At 57.7% G+C, this 23,356-nt stretch overlaps 1 protein-coding gene across 1 annotated transcript in view; it reads right to left on the bottom strand.

The window, feature by feature from the left end:
* The window catches only part of RAI1 (retinoic acid induced 1), a 120,452-nt gene extending 97,096 nt beyond the window's left edge, over nucleotides 1-23,356 (bottom strand). Inside the window, exon 1 of the mRNA XM_040453006.1 lies at nucleotides 23,256-23,356. The gene's annotated coding sequence lies outside the window, so the exon portion shown is untranslated. The remainder of the gene's footprint in view (nucleotides 1-23,255) is intronic.

Raw genomic sequence — 23,356 nt, 5'->3', positions numbered from 1 at the left:
CCCCCCCCCCCCCCCCCCCCCCCCCCCCCCCCCCCCCCCCAGACCTCGCTTGCCTCCCTCACACATCACCTGTTCGCGAGGCCTCTTCCTGATTCCCGAAGTTAAAACTGTAGGGGCACCCGGGTGGCTCAGTCGGGTCGGCGTCAGACTCTTGATTTCGGCTCAGGTCATGAGCTCCCGCTTCGTGGGTTCTAGCCCTGCACTGGGCTCTGCACTGAGAGAGCAGAGCCTGCTTGGGATTCTCTCTCTCTCCCTCTCTCTCTCTGCCCCTCCCCGGCTGTCTCTCTCAAAACAAGTAAATGAACATGTAAACAAACAAACACCTTCCAACTCCCGAGCCCCTTCTCTGCTCTCTATTTTCCTCGCTGCACACGGTGCCTTCTAGCATGCTCTGAGGTACTGTCTCCCAACAGAACAGAAGTTCCACCAGGGGAGGGGCCTCTGCTTTGTTCATCGACGTGCACCTAGAACAGTGCCGGGCACACAGTAGGGGATCAATAACCATGTGGGGGAATGAATAGCACGCCCTGTGATTCAAGAAAGGAAAGCCTCCATTTGAGTGGTGAAATCTTTAGAAACCTTACCCCTGTGGGAGTTTCAATTCTTTTTTTCTTCTGAGACAGTGCAGGGAGGAAACTTGTGCCATCCGCTCTCAGCTTAGGCCCCACCCCCAAATCAATGGTTTGCTCTGAATGAGACAGGCAGACCTCGTTTTTTCTTCCATGTTCAGTCGACTAAGCAACCCCCCTTCCTGGACAAGCTACCCTAGATGTTGCTTGGGCCACGGACTCTGCACCCACCCCCCAAATCTTCTCGGTAAAACCGTGCAGGGAGCCCCATCCACCCCACTGCTCCCCCAGGCTGCAGGTTGCTGCCCACAACCACTGGCCCCCAGCCCTGGGCTCTCCCGGTCCCTGGGCTTCCTTTTCAGACCGCTGTTCAACCCTCACCCACCTAGATCCTTGGCCTGGCCTCCCTGCCTCCCTCCCTCCCTCCTACGGCTGGTCTTTCATTTTACCTATGTGGCCTCCTCATCCTTCGGCCCAGAGCACTAACTAGGCCCAAGGCCAAAGTCTCCTTGCAGCCTGGCCAGACCCAGCTGCCACCCCTGCGCCTTTTCTCAAGCAGGACCCACTGCCGAGAAGGCCAGTCTGTCCCTCCGCCTGGCTCTGCGAGTCTGAGGCCCGCCTTGCCCCTTCCAGCATTCCCCACCTCTGAGCCCCACAGGGGAGCCCACCCCGTCCCCCCTGGGCCACGTGCTGTTGCTCTGCACAACAATCGTCAGCTCCCCTGGCCTACGAAACAGGTGCTCATGTGACATTTGCTGAATGAATGAATGAACGAACGAATGAATGATGTACACAAATGAGGAAGAAGGTGAATAAGTGAGAGTCTGAGTGGGACAATTCTAGAAATAGGCCATTCTAGAAATGGCAGGCCTTCTCTACAGCTCATTGTTCCCTTGTAGGGACCCCTGGTGTGTGTGGGAATGACATTTGAGTGACAATGATATGAACAGACCTACCTGTCAGCCTAGGCTACGCTACCTTGCTACGACAAAACCCCCCAAATCTCAAGGGCTTGAAACAACCAAAGTTTACTTCTCGTTCACTCGTTCACACCACGCATCCAGCAGGGTGGCAGGGAGGCTCCCGCCCACTGAGCAGTCACCGCTCTGGGCTGCCAGAGAGAAAGAGAGTTCTGGCATCTCGCCGGCAGTAGTGAGATGTTCAGCCTGAGAGACACGCGCAGATCATTGGCCAGAACCGGTCACGTGACCCCGCCCAACCACAAGCCGTCCAGGAAGCATGATCCCACCATGGGCTTGGGAGGATGAGGAACTGAAGTTTTGGCCAACAGCTCTAATGACACTTCCAGAAACACCAACAACACTATGAACAGCAGAGGCCATTTATTATTTCCTGTGTCCTGGGCACTGGGCTTAGGACTGGAAGTGGAGTTTCACTTAATACTCGTAGGATCGCTCGGAGGCTGCTGCTATGAATATTCCCATTTTCCAGAAAAGACAGCTGGAGTCCAGCCAGTGAAGCGACTCACCACGGTCACACAGCTTGTAGGTGGTAGGGCTGAGATCGGAACTCACATCTGTGATTCCAGGCCCTTGTGTACCCCATTGCCCTGGGGTGAAGGATGGCCCTCAGACCAGAAGTCCCCTCATGCAGAAGGCCATACTGACCATCCCTCCTCACACGGCCACAGCACATTCCCAGACTTCTCCAGTGCCCCAACCCCCGAAGGCGATGAGGCTGGTCCCAAACGTTACTGAGAGAGACACTGAGGCTCAGAGGGACCGGTGACTGAGTCAAGGTCACGCTGTTGGGCTGTGCAGGGCTGAGATGAGATCTTAAGTCTCTGTCCACGGTGCTCTGAGGGTCCCCAACTATCTCAAAAAGGTTTTCTTAATGTTGGCTTATTTTTGAGAGAGAGGGAGAGAGACACCTACCTGGAATCAGATCCCAGCCCTGCTCTGTGATCTTAATCTCTCTGAGCCTTGGTCTTGTCATCTGTGAGATGGGGTCGCGATCAAGATTACAGCTGACATAGCCCATATCTGACACCTAGCAGGCACTCAACAAACACTGTGGCTGTTACGATTGCAGCTGGGTTTTCTTTTAGTTTTTTTTTTTTTTTTTTTCTGTTTTTGCCCACCAATTTCCACCTCCCATCCCAAACCTGGGCCCCAGACCATGAGGAACTCTTCCTGAGCTGCAGTGGGGCCTCCGTACCAGAAAGGTTATGGCTAAAGACTCTCACTCTGGCGGCCCCAAGAATGCATTCCCCTCACACAGCCCCTCCTCCCAAAGACTTTATGCCTCAGAAGTTTGGTCAGAATGGGCCCCCACCCTGCACGCAAACCCTGCGTGGCATGCATACCCCCGAGCAGTGCCAGCGACTCACAACGCGGTCCGCCCCAGCAGCTCAGCCTCCAAGGGCAGCCACCCTCCTAATGTGGACAGGAAGTCAAGGCCTTCCCAGCCTCCTCTGAGCCCACCCTCTGCTAGGAAGCCCGGAGCCTCCAAGTCTCCTTACCCTTTCGCCCCTTGTTCCCCAGCTCCTGGAGCCTTTCCACTGCCTAGGAATCCTACGCATAGTTCCCTGCCCCGATCATCCAGTCCGTAAGCATTTATTGAACACCTACTACATGCAGAGCACCATGCCAAGCACCATAAGAGCGGTAGAGTTGAAAGGGCATGGCCCCACGTCCCCGTAAGCCCAGAGTGCAGCAGAAACATCATATGCATTAGTGACGCTCCACAGCCCGGTGGTTACTAACACAGGCTTTGAAGTTGCACAGAGCTGGATTCGGGGCCCCATCCTGCCACCTCCCAGCTGAGAGACACTCTGGACACACGGCATCACCCCCACTAACCTCAGTGTCTCCATGGGCAGAATGAGATGGTAACGGAATCTGCCTCGTGGGTGGTGACAAGTTTCCGGGTACCAAGAGCTTTGCACAGAGCCCGGCATATAATAGGAGGTCAACCCACGTTCAGCCTCATTCCTCGCCTTGACTGGGCAAGGGCAGAGTCCCGAGGCATGCCAGAATAGACCTCCCTCCAGGCTTCCACCACCTCATTAATCAGAAAGGACTGTCCACCCGGCTAGGATGCCACCTGACGCCCCTGGCAGCCTGCCCATTCACCTCCATCTTGTCTGCAAGGACATCTGGGGATGGGACGGAGCATGCCAAGTTCTGGCTGAAGGCCAGGCATGCTGGGACCCCAGCAAACCAGAAGAGGCTCACCCAGCAGGCCCCACCGCCACTGAGCCCACACAAGGTCACTGTCGAAACACCGCACACACGCTGCGCTCACACAGTAGGTCCACAGTAGACATCCTAGGTGGGGTGGGGAACGGGCTGAGGCTAGGTTGTGCCGTGAGATGAGGTGGGTAGTACGAGCTGGCCATGAGAGGAACTGAATTTGATGTCTCAGCAATAGGGAGCCACGGAAGGTTGCTGGCCAGCAGAGGGACTTCTGCCCACCTCCCGAGCCTCGTGCTTCCCCACCCTCTAGTAAGCTTGAGCTTTTTGTAGTTGTCCCTTACTCCCCCCACTCCGAATACGAGTCGATGTTCTGCCCCAAATCTTTGCCCCAAATGTTCTTCCCCTCAAACCGTTCCCGGCCCTTCTGATTAGCTCACGCTTCTCCTTCTATGTTGAGTTTAGAAGCCTCTCCGGACCTTCCCCGTCTGGGCTCAAAGTCAGTTCTCTGCCTCCTGCAAACTGGTCCTTCCTACATTAGAGCACAAGTATTCCTTTCTCGGGCCACCTTGCCCCAACAGGAGTCCTTGGAGGGCAGAGTCCTGATCTGACTCCCCTCCGCGCCCCAGCACTGCCTGACACAGGGCAGGGCAGGGATCGGTGGTTTCCTGATGGACATCACTTTAGCCTTTAGAATTCTGTCTCTGAGATGGCACAAAGGAAGGACACAGGAGCCCACTTGGGGAAACGAGGTCATTGGTGCAGACCAGAGGGGAAGAGACACTGGGGCGGGGGCAGCAGAAAGGCCGGGCTGGTGGGCAAGGGGCAGTGCAGAAGGGAGGAGTGAAGAAGGGGGTTGGGGAGAAACTTGGAGAAACCATAAGACCAGGAGGAGCCTGCTCCTCCCGTTTTCTCCCTCTGTCTGCAGAGACGAGATGGCGGGTGGGGAGAAGCAGGACTGAGGGAGAGACCCGGGGTACAGGCCCCTGCCAGTGGCTCACCCCGTGGGGAGGAGCACAGGCAGGTCCCACAGAGAACACCTGGAGTCTGAGGTGTCCTGACCTATCATTTCCTACATCCCCCAGGACCCCCAGTCTGGGCAGAGGGCCCAGGGCAGCACTGCATGCTGGGACAATCAGACCAGACTGGCCCCAAGGAACTGTCGGTCTGGGGGAGCAGGAGACACCAAGATACCCCGCATCCTGGGCCGCCCCTTCCCTCAAGAGAGGGAGCAGAAAGACAGAGGCTGCCTTGTTGGAGGGGACGGGGATGGATTTCAGGGCGGGTTGAGAGAGGGAGGAGAGGGGCCCTCGTTCCAGGCAGCAGGGACAGTTCCTGAAAGGCAAGGAAGGTAAGGCGGAGAGAGAGGCATCTGGGGGCCTCTGAGAGGTCACGTTGAACGCCCTCCAGGGCACCTGGCCCACAGCCAGCGACCACCCTTATTGTTGCCGCCGAGCAGCGTGGCACCGGCCGGGTCGCGGGCAGCGGCCGTCCCGAAGGGCCTTGAATGCCAAGCCAAAGGTGGCCCGGTGCCGGGCAGCCGGCGGCGGCCGCGGGCCGGAGGGAGCGCCGCGCGATCGAACGCCGGGCCGCCGGCGGAGCAGGTCTCCGCCGAGGCAGGGCGATAAATTAATTAAATGAACCTGCCACGCCAGCCTCTCCCCACCCTGCGCCGCGCTCCGAGGATGAGCGGGGCCGGGCCGCGGCCCGGCGGGGGCAGGAGCGCCCGCCGAGGCCCAGCCGCTCCCTCCCTCCGTCCCCTCCCCGCCGGGCGCCGTTTTCCAGGTAATTAAGGCCGCCCAGGCGGGCGCGCAGCTGCTTCCGCGGCCGGCCGCGCCTCCGGCCCGGGCAGGTGCAATTAAACCCGCGCGTTCGCGGCCATTAAGCATTAATGCAGCTCATTAGCATAAGAACGAGAAGGCGCTTTGATGGCGGCAACCCCGCAGGGGCAGCGGGCGAGCGCCGGAGGGGCGGCGGGGTGCGGCCGCCCAGGGCCCGGGGCTCGAGCGGAGCCTGCAGCCCCGGGGACGAACACCCCCGCCGCCGTGCGTCCCGCCAGGGAACAGGGGTGTAGGTCTGGCTGCGACCGCGCCCAGGTCCCAAGAAGGGGTCTTTGGAGGGCGAGGGAGGAGGCCCACCAGCGAGGGCAGGTGTCTCTCTCCCAAAGAAACAGTTGGGTAAACTGAGGCCTGCAGGTGCCATGTGACTCACACAGGGGGTCCTGCAACCGGGGAGCGAGAACCCAAGTCTCAGCCTGCAAGTGGTTCCTTTATTAACAATAGTAGCAGCCCACACTTAAGCCTTGTTTCTGAGCACTTAGCAGAAATTCTCTCACTTAATCCCTCACCCCCAGCAACACCAGGAGCTAGTGGGTACTTGCAATTGTGATCCCCATTTTACGGAGCAGGGAAATGAGGCTTGGGAGACGGACTTTATCTCAGGTCCCATGGCTGGTAAAAAGCCAACAGCAGGGGCGCCTGGGTGGCGCAGTCGGTTGAGCGTCCGACTTCAGCCAGGTCAGGATCTCGCGGTCCGTGAGTTCGAGCCCCGCGTCGGGCTCTGTGCTGATGGCTCGGAGCCTGGAGCCTGCTTCAGATTCTGTGTCTCCCTCTCTCTCTGCCCCTCCCCCGTTCATGCTCTGTCTCTCTCTGTCCCAAAAAATAAATAAACGTTCAAAAAAAAAATTAAAAAAAAAAAAAAAAGCCAACAGCAGGATTTGCACCAGGGCAGTCTGGCTCCTGAGGCGGGGCTCATAACCAGGAAATCACACAACAGCCAGGAGGGGTTACCAGGGAGGAGGAGGGGGCTGTGGCTAGGTGGGGGTCGGTCTGTCCCACCCCAACTGGGGGTCAGACTGTAGCCAGTGCCACCAATCATGGCCTTGGGGGAAGCAGGTTGTAATAATACAGAATTCCAGTAAACTGGAAACTGGGGGTAAAATCGTGCCCAAGGATTGATTATTCACTGGCAATCATTTGATTTTCCCCCACAAACATTTGGTGGGCCTTCAAAATGGGTCTGGGCCAGATGCGGCAAGAGGACAACCAGTTTGCCACTTTGTCTAATGCCTGGCAATTAACAGGAATTCAAGAAACACGGCCTGAGCAAATGAACAAGTGAATGCAGGGATACGTGCCTCCCTCTACAGCATTGGGGGGAGGGGGACGGGACCAGTCCTCAGAATTTCATCTCTTCCAGGTTTCCTTTGGCTCAGGAGGTGGCTCTGTGAGAGCAAAAGGGCTAAGGCGAAATGGCAGGTGGGGCCTGAGGCAGCCTTGCTGTGCTATGGCTCTGGGTGTCCCCTGGGGCAGTGCCTCGGGCATTCCAAAGTCAAGGTTGTTGCCGAAAGATGTCTTGAGGGCCTGGTGGTTAAGGCAAAGAGCACAGGAAGAGGAGACACAGGCCACCTGAGTTCCACTCGGAGGGGAGTGGAGCTAGAAGGAAACTGCTGGCCCCTGAGGAGCTCAGAGAAGGTAGGCAGTTGCCAGGGGCCACACAGCAAAAAGGGGAAAAAAAAAAAAAAAAAAAAATCTCCTGACTCATGCAGTCCTAGATATGCCCTTAGCAGGTGTCCGGAGCAGCCTGCAGCCAAAACACAGGACTTCTCTCTCCATAAACAGCTCTGCACGTATCTTCATGCCTCTGTCTTGGCTTGTGATGATGGACATTCCCATACATGAATGTATAATGACACCAGTAATTTGACTGTTTGATTACTGTCTTTTCCCCCTTGGCCACACATCCCAGGGGCAGGGATTACGAAAACCCAGATCATGGCGGATCTCAGTCCTGGAACGAAGTAGGCTTGCAAACGTATCTGTCCACCAGACGAAGTATTATTACTACAAACAGTCACAGTGCCAAAGAAAAATGCTTGGTGTGGGCTTTCCTGCTTCCCCAAGCCCTCAGACATCCCTCCCCCCCCCCCCCCCACGCATCCCCAAGCACATCCCCACACAGCTGGCTCACGGACCTGGATGGGCCTTGATGCCTCCATAGGCAGGAGAGGGGCTCAGCCCCCCTCTTCCTAACCTGACCCTGCGGCCAGCCCACCCCCTCAGCTGCTGGCTGGCCTGCAAAGGTATCTGTCTCTGTCCCAGGGGGGCCCTCAGCAGCCTCATTAGGAAAGTAGTGACAGACGCATTAGCTGCTAAGGGTGTGTGGGGGGGGGGGGTGCCTGAGGGCTGTCACAAGGCTGAAGAAAACCAAATGCCTGCCACTTCCTGGGTCACTGGGCCCCATCTGTGCCAGGGGCTGTGGCTGAGGAAGGGACACAGACAATGCCCCAAGTACAGAATCGCCCCCAGAGCTGGGACTCACCCCTGGGTCTCAGGGCCCAGAGCAGGGATCTCCCCGTCATTCTTGCTGTTCTCGCTGCCTGCCTCCTAGCTGGAATCGACTCACTGAGTGATCCTTGACAAACCCGTTCTCTCTGTGCTTCAGCCCTTACAGTTTCAATGCTCTGTGTGAGAGGAACCCAGGAAAGCTGGGAACCCATTCCCGTGTAACAGAAGAGGAAACTGAGGCCCAGGGAGGTGCTGCTCCAGAGCAGAGTACTAGAGTGGGTGCCAGGCTCCGCATTAAGGTCCTGGCTAGGCCACTAATAAGCTGTCTGGCCTCTAGACCTCAGTTTCCCCATATGTGAAACACAGGCCTGGACCACGGTGACCCTGGAGTTTCCTCTGGCCTTTGGGCCAGGGTCAGGGATTATCGGTGTCCTTTCAGCCCCCAAAGCCAGCCCTCCCTGGAGCCTGAGGCACAGCTACACACAGGGGTCACAGAACTCAGACTTCCTAGGTGCCGAGTTCCTCCCGGTGCCCAGGGCAGGGGGGAAAAACAGATGCCCAGCAACCCAGTCACTGACCACTCCCTCTACCATTGATAAAAAGCAGGTGGGAAAAGTCTTATACCGCACTCCATGTGCACACAGGAACAGGCCTCGCACCACAGGATATACACATGAACACAAAGACAGACCCTCAGCCACATACCCAGGTTCTCTGCCCACAAACACAGACACACAAACCACACTCACACACAGAGGCGCACAGGCGCCCCTACTGTACCACTGCACGTATGGGTACCCAGGAGATGCTCTGACAAACCAACCCTCTGTCATTTCTCCAAGACACACACACACACACAAAACCACACACATACAACCGCACATCGATCCTAGTCGCAAACACAGACACCCCCACAATACGCACAAATCACACACACAGGCACATATTCAGCAATCCAGCACAGATAGACTCATACACTTGCCTGGATGCGGCAGCCACAGGAGAACCATCACCCCCTCCATGTACAGAACCCACCCCCCCCCTCAACGGACACAGCCACATGCTGCACACACAGGCCTCCAAGCCCAGGAACACACACACATACACACCCATCTTGCCACTTGGTTAAATTCCACATGGCAGGCGGTGCCCAGCCCAGAAGAGCAAATCCAGATAAATAAATCATGTTCAGAGCATCAATCTCGGCCCCAACCTGGCTGCCTCTTTGCTGCAGGTAAAGCGAAACGGGTCTTAAATATTTTATAAATGAATAAACCTGTTAAGAGAATGTAATTTACAGGGCCATTGGCTGTAGGCTCACAATATCCCTCCCACCTCTTTTCATTTTGGAGAGCACGTGGTGGTGGCAGGTGGTGGCCACTGGGGCATGATGTCTGGTGCCCCACCCGCTGCCCTTCTGCCAGGGGTGTTATTCCCAGGGAAAGGGGCATTCTGTGATTTTCCATCCACTAAATCCAGCTGCTGCTCAGAGACAGGGCCCTGCATTCTCTTGTCTCTTTGGCTTTTTTCCCCCCAAGCCTTGGATGCCTTTTAAATGCCAATCCATCCCTGGCAACTGTGATTTTCCAAGGCCTGTTTCACACGGGGCTTGGATGTGTTAGAACTGAACTGCTCAGGAATGGGGAAGGACAGAAGCCCTTGCTGCAGGGATCAGTGGGGGCGAGGCCAGCTTGTAGCGAGGCCTGAAGGGGAGCCGGGCATAGGGAGGCTGAGCCTGGTGCCAGGCTTGCCACCCCCCAGGGAGAGGCTGAGGAGCTTCGGGCAGCAAAAATGGCTCTAGGATGCAGAGAGGGAACAGAAGGTGTGTTCCAGGACCAACAAGGGGTCTTTGGGTCTGAGGATGGCTGGGGCAAAGGAGGCTGGAATGAGACCTCACTGCAGCCTCATGCAGCTAGGGCCAGTAAAAGCCCCTTGCTGCCGGGACCTGAATCTCAGCTGGGGCCATGAGTCTTCAGTGTCCCGGACCAGGCCAGGTGATCTCCTGGCCCGGAGCTAGCAGAACCTCCTGGCCCAAGCTGCTTTTTATTATTTTTATTATTTTTATTGATTATTTCATTATTAGGGGCAACGAGGAAGGGCTCCTGCCTGGGGTATGCAGGTGGAGAGAGGATAAACAAAGTCAGAAAGGGACCATCTAAGGGCACCTGGGTGGCTCAGTCGGTTACGTGGCCAACTCTTGGTTTTCGGCTCAGGCCATGATGTCACACTTTGCGAGTTTGAGCCCCGTGGCAGGCTCTGCGCCGACAGTGTGGAGCCTGCTTGGGATTCTCTCTCTCACCCTCTCTCTGACCCTCCCACACACTTGCTCAAAATAAATAAATAAACTTGAAAAAAAAAAAAAAGAGAGAGAGAGAAAGGGATCATCTAGCCTGGCTTTTCTGAAGTTCTCACAAGAACGTGGTTCCAGTTCTCTCAAAACTCCCACGGACTGAGGAAAAAGGAGAGTGTTACACAACTTTGGGAAGAGCAGGATATCCAAATGGCATACACAGGATGGGCTATGGCATGCTTGAACAACACAAAACCAATGAACAGGGGGGCAAAGTCAAATGTGCCTGCCTTCGGAGACTGGGATTACCGGTGAATTGTTTTTCTTCTAACTTGTCATATTTTCCAAAAGTCTGTAATAAGCTTGTCCTCCTTTTATAGAGGGAAAAAAGCTGCTAAAACCAGCAAGTGCCTTACAAAACCAAATATATAGAATGGTCCCATGTTTTACATGTATTTATCGTATATTCTTTATCATGTGTCTAGAAAAGGATGTTGACAGAGAATTTTTTACTTGTTTTCCTGTATATAGATTTTTCTAAATTCAACATATTAATAACATGATAATTTCATTAAAAACAAAATGCTTAGGACTGGGAAGTTCTTTTTGATATCAAGCCTGAGTCTCTCCTGCTGCAACTTGAGGGGTCACACTGAACGTACTCACTCTCTCTCCGTGTGTGCACACCGGGTGAGGCTTGAGAAAGGCCGCAGGGCAGCTGCCCAACAGGCACACAGCCTCCCTTCCAACACCTAAAGGCTGGCATTAAATTTTGCTTCCTGCCCAATCCAGGTAGGAGGGAACAGAAGGTCAGCTGGGTCGGTACCTCGGAAGAGACTGGAGGAAAGAAGGCGGCACTGCGACCCTGGAGTGCCGGGTCTTAAGGCGTTGGCAGCAAAGTTCCGGAAGAGGCTGCCCCCAGGGCAGGCGAAGTGCCCGGGCTAGGGAGGTAGGAATGTGTCTCCTGGCCAGACAGTCCACTGGCTGCCAACTAGGGGAGGCCCGTGCTCCTGGGCTGGAGGCAGGCCGTCTGAGCAGCAGAGTCCAGGCCTGGACGACGTGGTGTGTGCGTGCGGTGCGTCCCTGGCCCTTAGCGGGGAGGTAGGCCCGACTGACCCACGGGCAGCACCAGAAGGACAGAGTTGGAGGCCGCCGGGAGCCTGCTGCTCCGGGGCAGCGCGGCCTGGAGGCTGGCCGCTACTTTCAACTTCCCTGCCGCGGGAGTCAGAGGTGCAGCCTTCCCACGAGCCTGGCCCCGGGAGGCGCTTCCTGCTGCCCCTGACGTGGGCTTGCGGGGCTTCGGACGCAGAGCCCGGTCGTCGGGCGGGCCTCGAGCCGCGGCGCCGGGATTGGAGGCCGCTACCCTCAGTCCCGGGTTCCCGGAAAGCCAGGCGTTCGGCGAGGGGGGGGGCGGAGCCTCGGTAGCCCCGCCCCGCGCCCCCGCGGAGCACGCCGGGACGGAGCGCTGCCATGGCGACGGGAGCGGGCTGCCCCGCCCCGCCCCGCCCCGCCCCCCGCGCCGCGAGGCTCCCGACCCCTCCCGGCGTCGCCGGCCCGCCGGCCGGGGCTTGTCAGGCCGGACGCCGCAGAGGAGGCCCCGGCGCGGCCAAGATGGTGGGCGCCGCGGGAGGAGAGCGGAGGGGAGGGCAGGAAGCGCGGGCGTTTGCCCTCTCGCCGCCCCCTCTCGAGGTTGAGGAGAGGAGAGGAAATGGCCCCGGAGGCGATAATCGAGCTGCCAGTGTGTCTGGCCTGACAGCTCCTACCTAACTAAGCCTTTCCCCGGAGGCCCGAGGTCTGCCCGGCCCCCAGAGGCGGGCCGAGCTGGGACAGCCCGCGCTAGGATCCAGAATTTGACATCCGTGCCCTCCCCCCCCCCCCCGCGCACCACCCCCCTCCCCCCACTAAACGCCCCCTCGCCCTCTCGGAAAGAAGGTCCCAGAAGGCCCCCGTCTTCCTGGCTGTGTCCCTTCCCCCAACCAAGTGCGCCAGTGAAGCGGACAGTATTTGGTTCCCCAGGTCTGGGGGCCTGAGATGCCAGCCTCTACCCACCTACACCCGAGGCATCTGTTACTGGACAGCACGGACCCCTTCCCCTTCAGTGGGGCTGCCTTCGAAGCCCCCAAAGCGCCCGCAGCTCTGAGCAGCCATCCCTGCCCTTCCAGGAGATCCAGCTAAGCTGACAGCTCCCCTAGGGAGACCCTGATCCCCTCTTACCCTGTGTTCTCCCAGCAACAATGAGGGACAAGAGTAGGATGGGAACTCACACTGACTGGGCCAGGCCAGTTTGGCCAGATGACTATCTTCCCGAGTCCTGCATGTGAGTGACTCTGCCCAGGTTCCGTGGGCAAACAAGCCCAGATCTGTTAAGGAGTGAAGTACTCCGGATGCCTGTCCACACATAGTGGCACTCCCTGCTCCCAGGCCGCCTAGCTAGGGCTGGTCCGGCTGCCTATCTCTGGCCCAGAGCAATGGCCTGGTCTCCCAGTCCCTCCTCCTCCCCACTACCACAGGCCTGGCTTCCCTTCTGAGACGCCAATCTGCAGCCACACAAAGCCCTGTTTGTTTGCTTTCTCTGCTGCTCCCCCTGGATCCGATGTCTTTCTCTGCTACCTGCCGGCCTGGCTTCCTCTCCAAGCTGCCCTCCCAGCCAGCTGAAGGGAAGGAGGGGGCGGCCATTCCAGCAAGCCCTGCCTCACAGCCACCCCAACATTCCTCGAATCCACCTCCCCAGTGCCAGGGCACCCAGCTGGGGCAGCCTGCCCCACAATGGCTTTGCAGCCCCCTTGCTGCCTCTCAGAAAACGGAGGGTGCCAGCGGGGTGGAACAGGAAAGATGCCAGCAGCCAGGGGCTGGGGCAGGGGGAGGGGAGCCCAAGAGGCCCAGCCAACCTCCCCTCTCCTTTTGTGAGCAAGGCTTGTTTTGTTCGTCAATCAGGAAGGCTGCCCTGACTTCCCAGCAACCCACGGGCTGCCAGGAGATAAGGAGATGAACGGGGCCAGGAGGGCTGAACAGGAGGCGGCAGAGGGACACCCTGGTTTTATGGCCCTCCCCCCACCAGTCTTTCTGGGGAGTCCTGGGTATCCCGGGCTCCGGGACAAGAGCTTACAGGCTGCACTGGGAGCCTTACACGGTAGGTGCCCCCTCAGTGCCCATCCTGGGCAGGCACCTGAGAAGATGCCTCTACATGGTGGGCACCCCAGAGCGTGCAGCCTCGGGCACCCTCTGCAGTGTCCTGGGAAGCCTCATCAGCCTGAGCTGAAACAGGGCTTTCACAGGCAAAGAAAAATAAACACCCGCATGCCACACCACCTTCTCTACCTGCAGAGTAGGGGCTGCCCTCTCTCCCCGTTCAAATAAAGAAACCCAATACTGATACTGCACAAGATACAACAACCTCTCCTGGTTCCCTCAACCCAGGGCTCTTTTATTGCACCCTGCCACACTGGGTGGCCCAGGGCAGGTCCTAACCTCCCTGGGCCTCCCTCTTCCCCTTCCTGTCCCCTCCACGCAGAGTTTAACCCTTACAGCAACTCAGGATAAAGGCATGATTATGCTCACTTGACAAATGACAGGAGGCTCTAAGAGAGAAAGCCACAGAGACCAATTGCCCCACTCAGAATTCAGGCTCATTGCTGTCGGACTCTAAGCCCTAAAAACTTCCCACCAGGCTGCAGTATCCTTTCACGGCCAGTGAAATCTGCCAAGTGGATGAGTGACCACCACTCATCCAATCTCATCCAATCTCAGCTCTGCCACTTGCTTGCTGTGTGACCTCAAGCAGGTCCCTTAACCTCTCTGGGCTTCAGCTTCCTTGAGAATCTGTATAGAGCAGCTGAGAAGGCTCAGAGAGGACAGATGCCCAGGAAAATAGCAGGCACTCATTAAATGATGGCTTTTCTTTATGATCCCTTTCAGCATCCAGAGAGACCTCCACTCCTTAGAGGAACCAGACCTCTCCACCTCTGCTTTCACCCATCTGGCCCTGTTGCCAGTGGTCCCCCCTCCCCCCACCAAGTCACCCTCTCTGGCCCTCTGGAACACTCAAGGCTAAGGCCAAGGGCTGCCAAGCTGAGCTCCCCAGGCTCCCGTCCTGCCTAGGAGATCAGGGCCTCTCTGTTTAATTAGCCAGGGTGAGGGCCCCAGGAGACAATGTCACCCTAAGGGAACAAAGCCAGCTCCGTCCACATCCTGCTGGACTCCAGAAAAGAGAACCACTCAATTAAGTCTGATTTGCCAAAACGTCTGTTTTTAGTGCTATTTCGGGCCACGGTGGGGATTTTCTGTGCTTGTCTCAAAGGTACCCTAAACCAGATTCCTTCCTACCTCCCCCACCCCTCCTGTGTTTGAAATGAAAATATGTTCTTCCTCTTGTCTCTCTTTCCTTTTTTCTGCCTCTCTTTCCCACCTATCAGAGGGATGCAAATGAGAGAAAGGGAGGAGGCCGGGGCCCCTACAGGAGGGCAGCACTCCCACCCATGAGGTCTCAGCGGGGGGCCCCCACAGCTCAGGCCCCCAGAGCACACTGGCAGCTGTAGTTCCCTCAAACCAGGCTGGAGGGTGAGAGCGCCTACTGGAACTTTCTCTCCTCCCCACCTCTGGGAGCTTTTGCTTGGGCTGTGCCCTCTGCCTGGAAAAACCTCCCCCAAGGTCTCTCCTCCACAGAGTGCACTTTACCTTCTTGGCTTGCAACGCAATTACAATTAAATCCGCATCTATGCAATCACGTCTTTAATGTCTGCGAACCTGCCAGACTCTAAGCTCCAAAAGGGCAGGGGCAGCGTCCACTTGGTCACCGCCGTTTCTACAGGGTGGGGTCACCCGCCCTTGGCACTGTTGACATTGTGGACCAGATAATTTGTGGTGGGGGCTATTCCTGTGCATCCTGGGATGTTTAGCAGCAGCTCTAGCCTCTACCCACTAGATGCCAGCGCCTCCCCAGCTGAGACAACCAAAAATGTCTCCAGACGTGGCCCACATGTGCCCTCGCCCCCACCTGAGAACTACAGCTCTAAGGCCTGGCACAGTGCCCTCCGAAAATGAATGAATGCGTGCTTCCTCCTTCCTCCCCCTAACAGAACAGCCGATTTTTTTTTTTTTATCTCTTTACCTATCATCATAATCATGTGCAAAATTAATTTTCCCTATCGGACCAGAAGCTTCCAGAAGACAGGCCCATGTGACCTCAGCCGTGTATCAATGCTGACTGCCCATAACTATTCCCTGGAAAAACAACTCTCCATGTATCAGAGAGCGCCAGACCGAGGCTAGCCCCCCCTTTGCCAATGCCCCGGATGACTGTGTGACTTTGCTACGCTAGCTAAACTTCTCTGGGCGTCGGTGTCTCTCCAGTCACTGTCACAAGTCTCTGTCCTACTGGACACGAGTCTTTCCGGTGGTTTTCAATTTACATTTACATATTCTGAGAATTTTTATTATCAAAACTGGTGACACTGATAAAGCACTCTGCAATGTGCCGAGCACAGCTAAGTGCTTTAGAGTCACCATCTCATTCAATCCTCTTAAAAAGAAAACTAAAGGGGCGCCTGGGTGGCTCAGTCCGTTAAGCGGCCGACTTCAGCTCAGGTCATGATCTCACGGTCCGTGAGTTCGAGCCCCGCGTCGTCGGGCTCTGTGCTGACAGCTCAGAGCCTGGAGCCTGTTTCAGATTCTGTGTCTCCCTCTCTCTGACCCTCCCCCGTTCATGCTCTGTCTCTGTCTCAAAAATAAATAAACGTTGAAAAAAAAAAAGAAAACTATGAAGCAGGTACTATTATTTTCGTTTCTTGATAGGTGAGGAAATAGTGGCTCAGAGTGCTGGAGGGGCCTGCCTAAGACACGCGTATGTGGTCTGGTAGCCTCTGGCACCTGAGAATGTCTCCATCAGAAAACACTTTTTTTTTTTTTAAACGTTTATTTACTTTTGAGAGAGAGAGAGAGAGACAGAGTGCAAGTGGGAGAGGGGCACAGAGAGAGAGAGAGAGAGAGGGAGACACAGAATCCGAAGCGGGCTCCAGGCTCCGAGCTGCCAACACAAAGCCGATGCGGGCCTCGAACCCACGAACCGCGAGATCAAGACGTGAGCAGAAGTGGGACGCTTGACTGACTGAGCCACCCAGGCGCCCCTTCATCAGAAGACTGAAATCTTTCCTACAGTCTGAAGCCCGCCTTTCCCAGTGATTAAGGCTCTTGCGGCCTTATTCCTCTCATCAGGCCTCACCCTGGGAGCCCCCTGGGTAGAGCAGGAGCTCAGGTCACCATAGAAAGGTCCAACAAAGTCCAGGAGGTAGTAAGTGCTAATTGAAATCGGTCTGCCTTGATGGGGTTTGGAGAGCCACCCACCGCTCCCTTCCCTTCCTGGGGCGTCATCACTCTGCTCAGGTGAGCCCTGGCTGGGAAACACTTCCCCCAGCACAGAGAAGGTTAAGGTTCTTCAGGGAGGGAATAAAAAACAAGCAGGAGCGGGGGCACCTGGGTGGCTCCGGTCAGTTGAGCACCTGACTCTTGATTTCCGCTCAGGTCACCATCTCACAGTTTTATGAGATCGAGCCCCACATGAGCCGTGCGCTGACAGCACAGAGCCTGCTTGAGATTCTCCCTCTTTCTCTGCTCCTCCCCCTCTCCCATCCTCGGGGTCTCAGAATAAACAGATAAACTTAAAAAAACAACACAAACAAACCAACAAGGAGGAACCATTCCCTAGCACCTTCTATGTACCAGGCACTGCTGTATGTTACCTGCATTAACTCACTAATGCTTCCAACAATTCTATGAGGTAGGTGTCACCATCTTCTCCATCTTACAGATGAGGCACACGAGCAAAGAAAACAAGTAACTCGTGCCAGTTGGTCAGTGGCGGAGCTGGGCATGTGAACTGCGGCCGCTGAACTCCAAGCACAAGCGCTCGTCTGTCGGCGAGGCCGTATTAGAGAGGCATCACACTTGTGGCTGTGCTCCCAGCACGCTGGTGTGCAACAGGGTCTCAATGTGTGATTTATGAATGACTGAACGAACAAATGAGTGAGTTTGTGGTTACATGGCCACATCCACTGCCGCCAAAGTCACAAGTTGCCGGATGCTTTCTCAGAGCCCACCCACCGCGCTGGGACAGAGCCTCTCTGGAAACAGAAGCTCTGGCCAGAAAGCTCGTAGGATTCTCACCTGCCCCGCTGTGTAACAAAGACCCCCGCAATCCATCTCCTCCACCGGGCTGGAAGAGAAACTTTGTTCTGGCCAGCGTCGCGGCGGGGAAGGTTTAGAGGCAACCTGGCACAGACCTGCCATCTTTTCTGCGCGCAATCAGGAGGGGCCTGTGATTATGCCCGTTGTTATTATTTTTGACTATGCTCATCATAAAGGTGGGGGTACGGAGCCTAGAGAGGGCAGTCAGTACCCAGATTTGGCCCAGGCGGGCCGAACCCCAGAGCTGTGTTTATGGCCCCAGGTTCAGATCCTTCCTTGCGTCCCAGATCCTAAGACACCCTAACATTGGAGGCACGTTTAATGTTTGCAGAAATTAACGCTCGCATCTTTGACGGGGGAGGGAGGTGCCGGGCCTGAAGCAGCAGCTGGAACGAAAACCTTTTCCTGGTTCTCGACCAGCGCTTCTGCTGCTCCCCCACCACGTTGTCCTGTGCACAGTCTCCAAGGAGGGGGCTCGAGGAAAGGGGGCCCCAGCTCTGCTCCGGTCTGCAGGTCCTGCCTCTGGACCCCCAGCCCCGGGCCTACCCACGCTCTGAGTGAGCCCCCGCCGTCCCTGTTCTGTCTGCCCCCTCCACTCGGTCCCCTACTTTCTTCATGCAGAGCTGCTGACTTGGGCTCACGCACCATCAGTCTGAAAGCAGCTGACCTTCTCCCAGTTTACAGCCGAAACGGAGGCCTGAGGGAAGAGGGGACGTGTCCCCACAGCTCCTCACCGATGGCTGCCAGTGCCCGGTCCCTGGCCAGCTGTATGTTTCCCCTCCCAGGACTCGCTCGTGCCCCTCCGTGGCACCCCGGGCGCCTGTTGACCTGAGCCTGATCACTTTATGTAGAAGCTGGATGTTCAGGGTCCACCTGGATCTTGGACTTGGAAGGCCTGGAAGGCCAGACCACAGGTGGTTCTTCTCTGGGGCCCAGTGTGAGCATGGGGCTGAGGCCAAAAACCCGAGGGGATGTCTGCTGAGGGAATGAAGGAAGGAAGGAAGGAAGGAAGGAAGGAAGGAAGGAAGGAAGCAAGGTTCAGTGTCAGAGGCCTAGAACTCCTGGATACTTCCTTTGCTGATCCTGAGCATACAATTTAGCCTCAGGAGCATCTCCTTCCCCCCCTCCCTCCGCGTCTTTCTCTCTCTCCCCTGCCTTCTCTCTTCTCCTGCCTCACCTTCATCCCTCTCTCCCTCCCTCCCTCCCTCTGTCCCCCACACACTATTCACTCAGAGTTGAAGAACCAGCAGAACAAAATCTCTCCTTTGCCAGTGGAGCCCCCAGTCTTTGCCTCCAGCCCCTGGCATCCCCCCCCCCCCCCCCCCCCCTCACATTCCCGCCTCAGATCCCCAGTGACCCACCCCGGCACAGGGCACAGCCCTGCCTCAAACCGTCATCTCCTTGATCCCTGGGGAAACAGGATGAGCCAGTTTCTCCTCAGCCCCCTCAGGGGGCAGCCTGGGGGTGCTGGGCCCCTCTCTGGCCCTGCCTGTCACTCAGAAGTCTGACAGAACAGAATCCTCTGACTAGGGCCCTGAGCACCTGCCAAAGATCTCAGGGGCCCACAGAAACAGCGTCAGGCTCTCACCCGGCCCCCCGCACCTAGCCCTTCCTGCCAGGAAGCATTTCCAAGCGTCTCCCCATGTTCCAGGCCTCGCCCTTGGCACTGGGGCTGGGAGAGGAGGGAGGTGTGCTCTCAGGCCTAGATGCTCCAGCCTGGTGGGGAGGACAGACACTGACAGAATTACCGATAATTCCATGATAAACACTATGCCACGGGTATAGACAAAGGGAGATGACTCAGTCTGCCTCACAGGTCAGAGGAGGAGGAGACAGGACGTCTGTTTTGGTCTTGGGAGGCAGGGAGGAAGGTGAAAGGCATCCTAGGTGGAAGCAGCGACCAGGGAAACGCACGGAGGCAGGGATGTCCGTGGCTGAGTCCTGGGAAGAAGGCTGTGCTGTGGCTGGAGGGAGAGGAAGGGGCGTGAATAGGGCAGAGCAGGTGGGGGGGGGGGGGGGGGGGGGACACACCAGGAAGGGCCCCTACAGTGTGGGAAGGACCACGGACCGGACCTGTATTCAGCCCAGCAGGAGCCCTTGGAAGTTATCTGCTGAGGTTGAGAAAGATCACTCTGGTAGTGTGGACCCCGCTGGCAGGGGCAGGGTGGAGGCAGGGAGGCCAGTGAGGCCCAGCACAACCTCTTTGGCCACCATTCGTTCTGAGCTAGTTCCACCCCTCTTGGCCGCGGTACACAGGCCACGTCCGTTCCAGCCTCCAAACACTTGCTTGTGTGTTCCCTCTGCCAGGAACGCCCCTCTTCTTACTTACCTGCGCTTGAAGCCCCTGCCTCCATAAAGCTCCCAACTCTGGTCAAGACTGAATCCTAAAGCCCAACTTCTCTGTCCCACCCATCTGGGAAAGAAATTCTGCAGTGGCTCCCTCTGCTCTTCTTCACGGGGGCAAGTCTTACCCAAGATGCTGCCCCACGCTCTTGCCCTTATTATCCCCGTAACACACCTACAGGGTGCCTTCACCGGGGGACCTGCTTCCTGCTTGAAACCTGGCTCGAGCTCCCATGACAATGCTGGTTCCCTTGGGTATTATCTGGGTCTCAGTCACCCACCGGGCTGTGACCTTTTTGGAGGCAGGTGTACAGGGCCTCGGAAATGCTGGGTCCTTAGAAAACACCTGTTCCCTTGGGGCCGGTGAGCTTAGGCACCTTTCCCACAGAAACACTGCTCGCACTGCGCATGGCTTCACCTTGTCCCTCCCTGTGAGCCACGCATTAAAAGCGGGGAGGGGGCACAACCACAGGTGGCTATCACAAGCAACAAGACAGGGGCGCCTGGGTGGCTCCGTTGGTTAAGCGTCTAACTCTTGACTTCGGCTCAGGTCGTGATTTCATGCTTCGTGAATTCAAGCCCTGCATCAGGTTCCACGCTTACAGCACAGAGCCTTCTTGGGATTCTCTCTCTTTCTCTCCCTCCCTCTCTCTCTCCGCCCCTCCCCTACTCATGCTCTCTCTCAAAATAAGTAACAAAAGATAGGACACTGAGACACAGAGAGGTAAATGACTCATTCAGTGTGTGTGTGGGGTTGGGGGGAACCAGGAGTCAATCCAAAGCCTGGCCCCGGAGCACCTCGCCCTGTGACTTTCCAAAGACAAATGAAGAGGAAAAAGGAAGCGAAACAGTAAGAGCCTGAGATACATTTTCATTGGGGGTAAAAGAAAGCTATATATTGGTATATATGATACATGTATATGTATGCGAGTAGCAAATCATCTAGAAGGATACATTCAAACTCTTAACTAAGGTTACCTGGGGGGGGGGGGGAGGCGTTGTGGAGGACACTTTTATTTTTATTCTATATACTTCTGGGTTATTTGCATTTTTCACAGTAAGCATGAATCCACGTGTTAGTCGAGTAATTTAAAAAGGGAGAGCCTGTCAGGGCCTCAGTTTATGTGTGTGGAATGAATAGAAGCCAGATTCATTTTGTTGGACTGTTTTCTTCTAAGTCTGGGTATGACCCATTCGTGGATTGTGAAATCAATTTAGTGGGCTGCAACCGGCATTTAAAAAATTTTTTTTTCAAATAGGCTAGAACAGAAAGTATCCGCTCAGCAAAGTAGAGAAAAGAGTTATTTCACTCAACTTTTGTTTCAGTTTTAGATAGTGGGGTGAACAGGATTGTGACCTAACATGTACTTCTTCCTACTGGCAAGAGTTTGAAAACCATGGGTAGAGACTTGGGGGGGGGGTCTAAAAGGAATGGGGGAGGGGGCACCTGCAAGAGCCTCTTGGTCCGGTCTGAGTGGGTGAGTTCCAACTCTGGGAAGAAGCCAGAGGGGCCCCTGGTTCTTGGAAAAGCCCACTCCAGAGTTGGCTTCTGGGGCCTGGATCATCTCTTGATAAGACTGCTTCCCTCCAAGGCTTTTGCCTGTGAGAGGCTTGGCCAGATTTCTGGGAACGAGCCTCCCAGAGACCAGAAGGTCTGTGTTCACTCGTCTGTGGCACCCAGAGCTCCTAAGGATGCTCCTGGGGTCCCATGTACACCCTCTGCCGTCAAACGGGCGGGGTGGGAAACAAGATTCTTTTCCAGCTTCCACATCCCCAGAGCCACATCCCAGGGAAGCCTCTGGAAACACAGCTGTGTGGTCAATCGGGAGGGGCCTCCACTGAGTCTGCAGCGAGGGCTGCCCCCACCCTGGGTGAGCCCGACCTGGGCAGAGAGAGAGGTCTTTATGGAGAATGGGGTGGGGGAAGAGAAGCAGAGCCCCCGGCCTGGGGCTCCCAGGGCGCTGGCGCCCCCACTTCGCAGCTCGCCTAACCCACCCCCGCCTCGCCTCCCAGGGCAGCAGACAACTAAAAAAAGATAAAATAAAAGAAGTAATTCCCCTGCTCTGACGTCAGCGCGAGGTTTTAACAGCCCGGCAGCGGCATGAAAACTGGATTGCAACCAGATGTAATGCCCTTGAATCGTCAACACACCGCTGCGTTGGAGAAATAAAAGCAGGAGGGGGGTGGAGGTGCGGCACTTGGCGTGGGAGGGAACCGTGCGGGTCCCGCGTGGGTCCTGGGATCCGAGCCTGCCGAAACCCCGGGGAAGGCGCTGCGGGAGGGAGAGCTACGAGCGGGGCAGCTCGGGGCCCGGGTCCGCCATTCAGGCGCGCTGCCTCCCCTCCCCCAGCCCCCCAGTAGCGCATTGTTACGCTCGGTTTCGTCCGTCCGGAGCCGAAACCCCGGCGCTCCCCGCCCCCTCTCCCCCCGATCGAGGGCTTCCAAGAGGGCACAGCTCCGGCCGGCACTCCAGCCCTCGGCGTGGACTCACAGCCCCCAGAAGGGAAACGGGCTCGCTGGGAAAACGGGCGCCCCAGGAAGCTGGGGCCGCAGCGGCCTCGGGCCTGACTGATGTTTCGCTTCCCCTCCGCCCCTCCTCCGAGGCCCCCGGCGCGACCAAGGCCCCAAATGTCACCCCCGCGCCCTGACACCCCCTCGCCCCCTCCGCACTCGGCGACGCCGCCTGGCGCCCGGCCTCCACGTCTCCTCCCCGGGCCCCTGCCTCCTAGGGCGCGGGGGGCCGTGGACCCGGCCGGCTCGCCGCGCCGCCGTCCGGGGACTCGGGGCTCACGCGTCCGGTGCCCCCGACCGTGACGTCACCCCCGAAGGGCCCGTGAGCCCGGGGCCTGGCCGCGCCGGAGCTCCCCGGGCCTTAGGGCCGTTTCCTGCCCGGTCGCGGGGCCTGCGCACAGGCCCGGGCGCCGATGCCCGCGTGGGGGCACCGCGGAGACCCCCGGCGCGCCCCGTCTCCCCCACGCACGGCCCTCACCGCCCCCGGCGGCGCCCTGCCTCCCACGCCGTGCCGCACGCCAGGCCCCGAGTCCCACACGCTCAAGTCGGCTCCCCGCCCCCCACCCCGGGCGCACTCACAAAGCTCCCCTCCCGCCCCGGCGCCGGGCGAGTGTCCCCCCCCCCCGCGTCCCCACGCCCCGCGCGGCAGCACTCCGCGCCCCGGCGCACACACAGCCCCGGGCCACACGCGCCCCTCGCCGCTCGCGCCCCCACGCCACGCACCGTCCCCGGGGCGGCCCTCCGGTGACCTCGCGCACCCCCACACCACACAAAGCGGTGACCCCGCGGACCCCCACATCGCGGCCCGCGGCGCGCTCGGCCCCCGAGCCCGCCTCCGTTCCTCACCCTGCCTCGGCTCCCGACGCCTCGCGCCGCCCCCACCCCGGCAGCGCCCCCCGCAGCCCCAGCGCTCCGTGCTCACCTCGGCGCCCGCGCTCACTCGGGGGTCCTGGGTCTCGCGCTGCGACTTCGCGGCCCGCAGGCCCGGGCGGCCATGGGGGTCAGGGCGCGGCGGCCCGGCCG

The sequence above is a fragment of the Herpailurus yagouaroundi genome, unplaced genomic scaffold, assembly GCF_014898765.1.
Source record: "Herpailurus yagouaroundi ecotype Mexico unplaced genomic scaffold, PumYag 208, whole genome shotgun sequence".
Classification (NCBI taxonomy): domain Eukaryota; kingdom Metazoa; phylum Chordata; class Mammalia; order Carnivora; family Felidae; genus Herpailurus; species Herpailurus yagouaroundi.
The sequence above is the reverse complement of the archived record's forward strand: the minus strand, read 5'-3'. Positions and strand labels throughout refer to the sequence as shown.